The sequence below is a fragment of the Pseudonaja textilis genome, chromosome 8 (assembly GCF_049901715.1).
Source record: "Pseudonaja textilis isolate UNSWEBS1 chromosome 8, rPseTex1.2, whole genome shotgun sequence".
NCBI classification, from domain to species: Eukaryota; Metazoa; Chordata; class Lepidosauria; order Squamata; family Elapidae; genus Pseudonaja; species Pseudonaja textilis.
This window is the reverse complement of record NC_141997.1, coordinates 17,353,048-17,361,040: the sequence shown is the minus strand read 5'-3', so window position 1 is coordinate 17,361,040 and position 7,993 is coordinate 17,353,048. Positions and strand designations below refer to the sequence as shown.

At 41.6% G+C, this 7,993-nt stretch overlaps 1 protein-coding gene across 1 annotated transcript in view; it reads left to right on the top strand.

Annotated features, from left to right (window-relative positions):
• The first annotated feature begins 4,150 nt into the window (after positions 1 to 4,150).
• JADE3 (jade family PHD finger 3) overlaps positions 4,151 to 7,993 on the top strand; it is a 36,831-nt gene continuing 32,988 nt past the window's right edge. Inside the window, exon 1 of the mRNA XM_026707341.2 lies at positions 4,151 to 4,488. The gene's annotated coding sequence lies outside the window, so the exon portion shown is untranslated. The remainder of the gene's footprint in view (positions 4,489 to 7,993) is intronic.

The following is a 7,993-nucleotide window of genomic DNA, read 5'->3' as shown; positions in this document are numbered from 1 at the left end:
GAAACATGGTCATAAGTCACTTTTTTCAGTGCTGATATAACTGAACAGTCAATAAATGAATGGATGTAAATCAAGGGCTATCTGTATTTCAGTAATCTTGTTGTAAAGTCCTCAGACCATAGGAGCCAGCAAAAAATTCTAGTCTTTCTACTCTCTAGCTAAAAATGAAAAAGCAATAAATTTACTAGGTAGTTACAAGGTTTTTAAGCTCAGAACATCAGTTGATTTTGAATCTCTCTGCTCAACCAGGTAAAAGCAACAGAATACCACAACTCTTAATTTTCCTAGCAGTTAGTAAAATAACAATGTGAACATAGTACTCAGAATAATCCTGATTAGCATAGTACAAATCCTCTGTCTTAGCATAGTACCAAACCAATGAGTTTTATGCAGGGAAGAGAATAAACTTATTTTGGATCTGGGTGCATTGAGCAGTTCAAACAAGACAATCTGAGCTTGTTATGCTTTGGACAGGTGAAACTCGAAAAATCAATATCGTGCAAAAGTTCATTTATTCCAGTAATGCAACTTAAAAGGTGAACCTAATATATGAGATAGATTCATTACATGCAAAGCAAGATAGTTCAAGCTGTGATTTGTCATAATTGTGATGATTACGGCTTACAGCTCATGAAAACACGAAATCCACAATCTCGGAGAAAATTGGAATATTACATGCAATCAATAAAACAAGGACTGTACATAGAACAATATCGGACCTCTGAAAAGTATAAGCATGCATATGTATTCAGTACTTGGTTTGGGCCCCTTTTGCAGAAATTACTGCCTCAATGCGGTGTGGCATGGAAGCTATCAGCCTGTGGCACTGCTGTGGTGTTATGGAAGACCAGGATGCTTCAATAGCGGCCTTCAGCTCTTCTGCATTGTTCGGTCCCATGTCTCTTGGCAATGCCCCATAGATTCTCTGTGGGGTTCAGGTCAGGCAAGTTTGCTGGCCAATCAAGCACAGTAATCCCGCGGTCACTGAACCAGGTTTTGGTGCTTTGGGCAGTGTGGGCATGTGCCAAGTCCTGCTGGAAAATGAAGTCAGCATCCCCATAAAGCTCGTCTGCGGAAGGAAGCATGAAGTGCTCCAAAGTCTCCTGGTAGACGGCTGTATTGACCCTGGACTTAAAGAAGCACAGTGGACCAACATCAGCAGATGACATGGCTCCCCAAATCAACACAGACTGTGGAAACTTCACACAGGACTTCAAGCATCTTGCAGTGTGTGCCTCTCCTTCTTCCTCCAGACTCTGAGTCCTTGGTTTCCAAATAAGATGCAAAAGTTGCTCTCATCAGAAAAGAGGACTTTGGACCACTGAGCAACAGACCAGTTCTGTTTTTCTTTAGCCCAGTAAGATGCTTCTGATGTTTGTTGTTCAGGAGCGGCTTGACAAGAGGAATACGGCATTTGAAGCCCATGTCCAGGATCCGTCTGTGTGTGGTGGCTCTTGATGCACTGACTCCAGCCTCAGTCCACTCCTTGTGAACGTTCCCAACATTTTTGAATGGCCTTTTCCTGACAATCCTCTCCAGGCTGCGGTCATTCCTGCTGCTTGTGCACCTTTTTCTTCCACACTTTTCCCTTCCACATAACTTTGATACAGCACTTTGGGAACATCCAACTTCTTTTGCAATTCTCTTTTGAGTCTTTCCCTCCTTATGGAGGGTGTAAATGATGGTTTTCTGCACAACTGTCAGGTCAGCAGTCTTTCCCGTGATTGTGATTCCTGCTGAACCAGACTGAGAAACCACTTAAAGGCTCAGGAACCCTTTGCAGATGTTATGGCTTAATTAGCTGATTAGCTAGAATATTGAACCTTTTAGCAATATTCTAATTTTCTGAGATTGTGGATTTGGGGTTTTCATGAGCTGTAAGCCATAATCATCTCAATTATGACAAATCACAGCTTGAACAATCTTGCTTTGCATGTAATGAGTCTATCTCCTATATTAGGTTCACTTTTTAAGTTGCATTACTGGAATAAATGAACTTTTGCACGATGTTCTAATTTTTCGAGTTTCACTTGTATGTGCCCAACTAGAGAGCAACTTATATTTTTTAAAGATTGGTTAGATTTATGGAAGATACGTTCATACTGGTGATATATCATCCTACAAGTAATTTACTATCAGCAAATATGATTGGGAGATGACTGCCATGTTTATATCCTGTTTGAGAATATATTATTGGTCCCTAGATGAGTAGTGTAGCTAAAACTAGTAGGTAGACTTTTACTTTGATCCTGCAGTTTCCTTTTGGCATTTAAATTTCCATCCAGATTTAGGTTAATAAAATGTTTTATAACAGAGATCTCAAACATGGTATATTTGCTCTAATAGTAGCACCATATGATGATTAGAGCTATGTGTTTCTCAGGAACACTATGCTATCAAGCTGCAAATACAATTTTATGAAAGTATAAAAATTACACGGGAAGTAGTTAAAACAGCTTCAACTATTCTTTATCAATCATCACTCAGAATAGCTGAGAATCATGACAATTTTGCTAGGTTGAAAATGGTTCTTCCAAGTTATACAACTTTGGGTATTAAATACAAAAATACTGCAATAAGTATCCACATGGCTTTGAGAATGCGTCCAAGTCAGTCTTGACTCCTGGTAAAGTATTCTTGATGTTTTTGGAAGTGGTTTGCCATTGTCTGCTTGCTTCATGTTATCTAGCCAAAGCAGCATATACTGGATAAAGTTTTTCTGCCTCACTTAAAAAGTCTCCCATCACTACCTGAGTTTCATTTCATTTTCAGAGTTCTATAGAGTTATTCCAGTTTAATTGTCCACACATCAAGCAGGATTAATTTTATCTAGTTTCCATATTAGGTTGATAAGTTCACTGTATTTTTATAATTCAGCTACTGTATGATTTCTTTATGCGTAAAGTGACTTCATACAGTCTGCTTTTCTAATAATTGAATGTGAATCAGCAGCTTTTCCATGTTGCAACTTTTGTTCAAAATGGGGATTATGAAATTGGCACCATGCTGCAAGATGTTCTAGCATCTCAGAGATTATGTGACAAAATTGCATTGTACTGTGTTATAATAGCACTTCCCTAAATGCACTAAGTTTTGTGTTAACAGTATTGACTATCAGGCTGTTCAATATATTTTTATCAGTATTATATTAGAATAACGAATACCAACTTAAATGGTCTGTTTATTCAATCATAGACTATTTCTGGTAGTTGGTATTACTTATTTCCTCCCCTTATTCCCAACCTAGATAGTTGACACATGTAAATTTTTGCTCTATCCCAACTCATCCAGATTCTTCCTAAAATTCCTTACTTGAAATGCATCTCATTGTCTTCAGAGATAGAAGGAAGATTTATTGAATTTGTAACAATTTTTTCTACTAATTACTACATAAATATACTCTCAAATGAAGATCAACTCCTGATGACTGCATCTGTAGTTTTCTTAGCAATGTTACTCAGGTGGGTTGGCTATGTCTTCTTTTGGATCCCCACCCCCACCCCCCAATTTCTCAGTCTAGGTAACATTAAAGTTCTCATGCTTCCCAACCATCCAAATAATAACTACTGTAGGATTAACTATGCTTACCTTCAAATATTAGCTAAGATTGGCTGGGCATATGATGGATATTTTCTTTCCAGAATTGCCTGAATAATATTTTTGGGTGAATTCCACTGCTATTTATCAGCAAAACATACCGGTAAATGCATTTATTCAGGCTAGCTGCTTCCACGTGTACCCAAAATATTACTTGTAGCATGTATGTTAAAATTTCTCTGGTGGAAGAAAGCATTTTATTGTCAACCTAGGCGGTGAAGGAAGAAGGAACGTGATTTCAAAAACCGCTATCGAGGCATGAGTGTACTGACGACAGTGGGCATCTACCGATTTTTCCAACAATTTGAGGCTTAAAAAAAAGAAATGGTGTTTAAGAACAAAGATTATCCAAGCTTTGAGAGGCAACAGTAGATAATCGACCTCCGAAAGTTTTCTTTGCTGCACTGCTGGGGAGGCTAAGAAACCCGGAGGCGGCGGAATGGTGTTTTTTTTTTTTTTGCCAAGCAGGTGCCAGGCAACCCGACCAGACTCGACCGCGAGAGACGAGCCGATCCGCCGCCGCTGCCGGCAGGGTGGGAGAGAAGGGAAGGGGAAGAGGCGGAGCCTGAGAGGCGGCGGTGGTGGCGGCGGCAGCAGCAGTAGTGTCAATAATACAATAGGGCTCTTGTACCGCCGCCTGGCCTGCCAAGAGGGAGGCTACAAGGACAAGGGCCCGCTTCCCGCAGAGCGCGAGAGGAAAGAGGGGGCAAGCAGGCGGCATGTTGCCGGGCCCTAGTCAGGACAGGCAGGCCCGGGGGCAGCGCCGCGGCGACTGAAGAAGGAGCGGGGCGCCGATGAGCGACGCCAGATAGCAGCAGCGCTAGCAAGACCCGAGAGCTCCAGGCCTGCCGGAGCGCAGACCGTGGCCGCCGCCTGCCCCAGAGCCACAAGGTGAGGTGCGGGAGACAGGGGGCTCCCGGCGGCGGCGAGGTTGCCTGGCGCCTCGGGTAGGGCCGGGGCTGGTGCGAGTGCGCCGGAAACACCTCCAGGCGCCCGGAGGAACGGAACGAGAGGCAGCTCCCGGCCCTGGCCGGCTCAAGCCGCCGCGATTGAGGGGCCGAGTCGGCTCCAGGCCGAGCTCGGGGTGGCGCTTTACCCACATTTGCCGATCCCGCCGCTACGCCGAGTCGCGCCGCGCGCCCCCTCCCACGCACAGGCGGCGCTTGGCGCCAAGGCCTGGCCGCTGGAGTCACGCTGGCGGGGCGGGAAGGGGCCGAGCTTCCATGAGGTGAGCGGGGAAGGGGAGGAGCCGCCGAGCTAAGCGCCGCCTCAGGGACCGCTGCCCGTGTTTGGGAGAAGACACGTGGTCCGGCGGGTGGTCGGAGGTTGCTCCCGGCTCAGAGGGCGAGGTGGGACGGGGGGAGATCGATTTCTCCTCTCGCTTCATCGCCCCCTCCTCCGCCGGGGAAGGGGCGGGTTGACAGCAGCGACTCAGGCCTTCAGTTTATGTGGGCTTCTGAATCGGTATAGCCACAAGCGAGGTGGGACACCCTCCCTTTAGTTACTTATTTGTTTTTGTTTTTTATTGCAGTGTTTTATTTTCTGCCGTAATTCTGCTTTGGGGCGACTTCACTTAACACGTCGTTTAAAGAGAAGTTGATGCCGTTGCTGAATGTGTGCAATAATAAATGAATTTAGTCGACTAGGTTGTCGTTCTGTTAGGCAAATCTCTTCCGTAGCCCATACGCCTTGGTAGCACCCACTTCACGGTTGCCTTTTGGGGATTTGTCATCGGGATTTTCAGCTTTTCTGAATTCGCAACGGCCCAGAAAGAGTGGGATTTCCGTCCCGTTAGTAGCTTGAATCCAGAGAGTTGAAATCCGCTGTTATTGCATAGAGTTATTCAGCCGCTTCCAACTTTTTGTGACCTGGTGGATATAATTTCTTTATTATCAGTAACTCTTCCCTTGATTTAAAACAAGCCCGCATGTTTTCGGTTATAGTATCCCTTGACCTTCTGTTGGACTTTTTTCAGTCGAGGAGGAGGTTTATGTGCCCTCAAGTTGTTCTCCTGTCCTACAGTTGTTGAGTCTTAACAACCACATAAATAGATTTATCCATTTATCCCTAACTCCAGTACTTCAGCTCTTCCAGCATTGCACTCATTGCTGCTGTAACAGAATCTATCCACCTTTATGAAAGCTTTATCTTTTGTTCCTAGTTCTGCTAGTGAGAGACTGGATTTATTTCTAAGTAAATTTTTGCTGATACCTGTTGGCTTGCGCCATAAAGGATCTGATTGCTATGCCTTCTGTGTACAAATAAAATAAAGACATTATTGGAGATATAGTCTTACAAGGTAAGAATTCTTGAATTGCTACTACCAAACACATATATATTCAAAGTCACAGTGTGCTATAATCAGAAGACAAATTATTGTGCTTTGGTAAGTGAATAGATCATATCTAAAATATATTTGTGCAAGCAGATGCAGCTGGGGTTACCATACCTGGACTGCAAATATTTGGTCAGCTACTGTAGGAAGTTAGCACCCACCCCTCTTCTAGAAAAATGAAATATCCTAGGAAATATTAAAAAGGCAGAATATTTCCCCTAAAAAGAGTAGAAACTCAAGAGCACAAACTCACCTCAGAAGTGTAAGCTCACCCCCACTTTGTTAATGGGTGGGCCATTAAGGCCTGGGCCAGAATACATAACAAAGATCTCCAGGTAAAACTATAGCAATTGCCTAAGAACCCTTTCAGTGCATCATCATCTAGCAAGACTCAACCAAGCCTGGAACTCAGGAAAGTCTACAAAGTTAGCTAAGACAGCTTGGGAGTCTGACAGCCAATGGGTTACATTTCTTGCGCAGGAACAGGAAACATTAAGCTAGGGCCCAACAGAGGGTATATAAGGGTCTCAGCATCTTGGCTGGCCACTTATTTTCTGTTTTCCTTCACCTTGAAGCATGTGATCATCCTTTTCACTTTGGAGCTTCAAGCCATGTGGTTCTGCTGTCCACCATTAAACCATTTTTCCAAATAGCCTCCATGTTTCCAGTGTCTTTTTCCCCACTTGGAACTGAACCCAGAAGGATAATTCTTTCAACACTGCTAAGTTTTTTTCAGTGTGCAGAAAATCAGTATGTAAAAGATCACTATATCAGCTACTCTCCCCAGAACTGGAATTACTTTTACTTGGTGTTGTCTACTAGCTTATTGTAACTTAACTGTGTCATACAACAGTAGAAATATTTACCAAATTGGTTCTGTCTATCCATGAACCCAGTTCCATTTTTATAAATTGCTATTAGTAGATCTCCTTTAGCATAAGGCTCCTAAATGGAATGGAACAGCTTTGGATCTATTAAATTTGAGTTGCTTTGAAGCAAGATGAGCAGCAAACAAATCTAATAAATAATAAATTGCCACTAAAACCACTCTTAAGTGGATCAAGAACTGGAATAGATAAATTCCTTTTTAAATTTCAATAAGGACTGGAAGAAGGATATTTAGAATAAAACGATTACCTGTGCTGAAAAGTCTGATAAAACCATTCTTGCTATTTAATTATAATTGTGAAAGGTTTGATTTTTATCTGATTTTTTTAAGCCACCAGGAACTCTCAGGTTTAATGAAGTGTGAGAGTTGTAAATATATATTGTTGAAGACTACAGCTTTTACACATTAACTGAGATGTATGCTTAAAGTCTAAAATTTAATAATGCTGTGTGAAAAGACAGCATATTAAATTTCTAAAGAAATAATGAAATCTGTTTTAATTAATTGGGGATTTGAATTATTTGTGACTAGAGATTTCCTAAAATATTATAGAATATTGAAGAGATTCCTTTTGATACTAATTTTGAACAATGTAGAACAGTGGTTCTCAACCTTTTTTTCACCATTGATCCCCTTTAAATATCTTTGTAGCCACAGATCATGGCCACGGACCCCCAAGACTTAACTCAAAATTTAAATATAAGATCTCTTCAAGACTTTGCGGACCTCCTATGATGACATTGCCGCCCCCAGGAGTCTGCTGACCACAAGTTGAGAACCACTGGTGCAGAAAGTTATTTTTTAAAAATACAATGGGAAGATTTAAAACTCACTGTCATATTGGAACTACCTATGATTATATAGGAAATGTCTTATCTATATAACTTTCTTGGAGATAAGGCAGCAGAAGGAGGTTAGATTCAATAAAACTGCATTTACTGTATATAAGGTGAAAATATTTTCCTTAGGGAGAAAATTTTGCTCTAAATCTTGAGTACAAATTTTGCTTTTATTCTATAAAAATAAATTACATTAAAGCAAATTAGTAGACTTAATTGAATAGAATATTAAGGAGTTTTGAATAAATAGTAACTCAGAAAAAAGAAGTATGATATTGAAAAATACCATTAGACTGTATGTAATTGATAGCTGAGATTATAGAATGGAAAGCT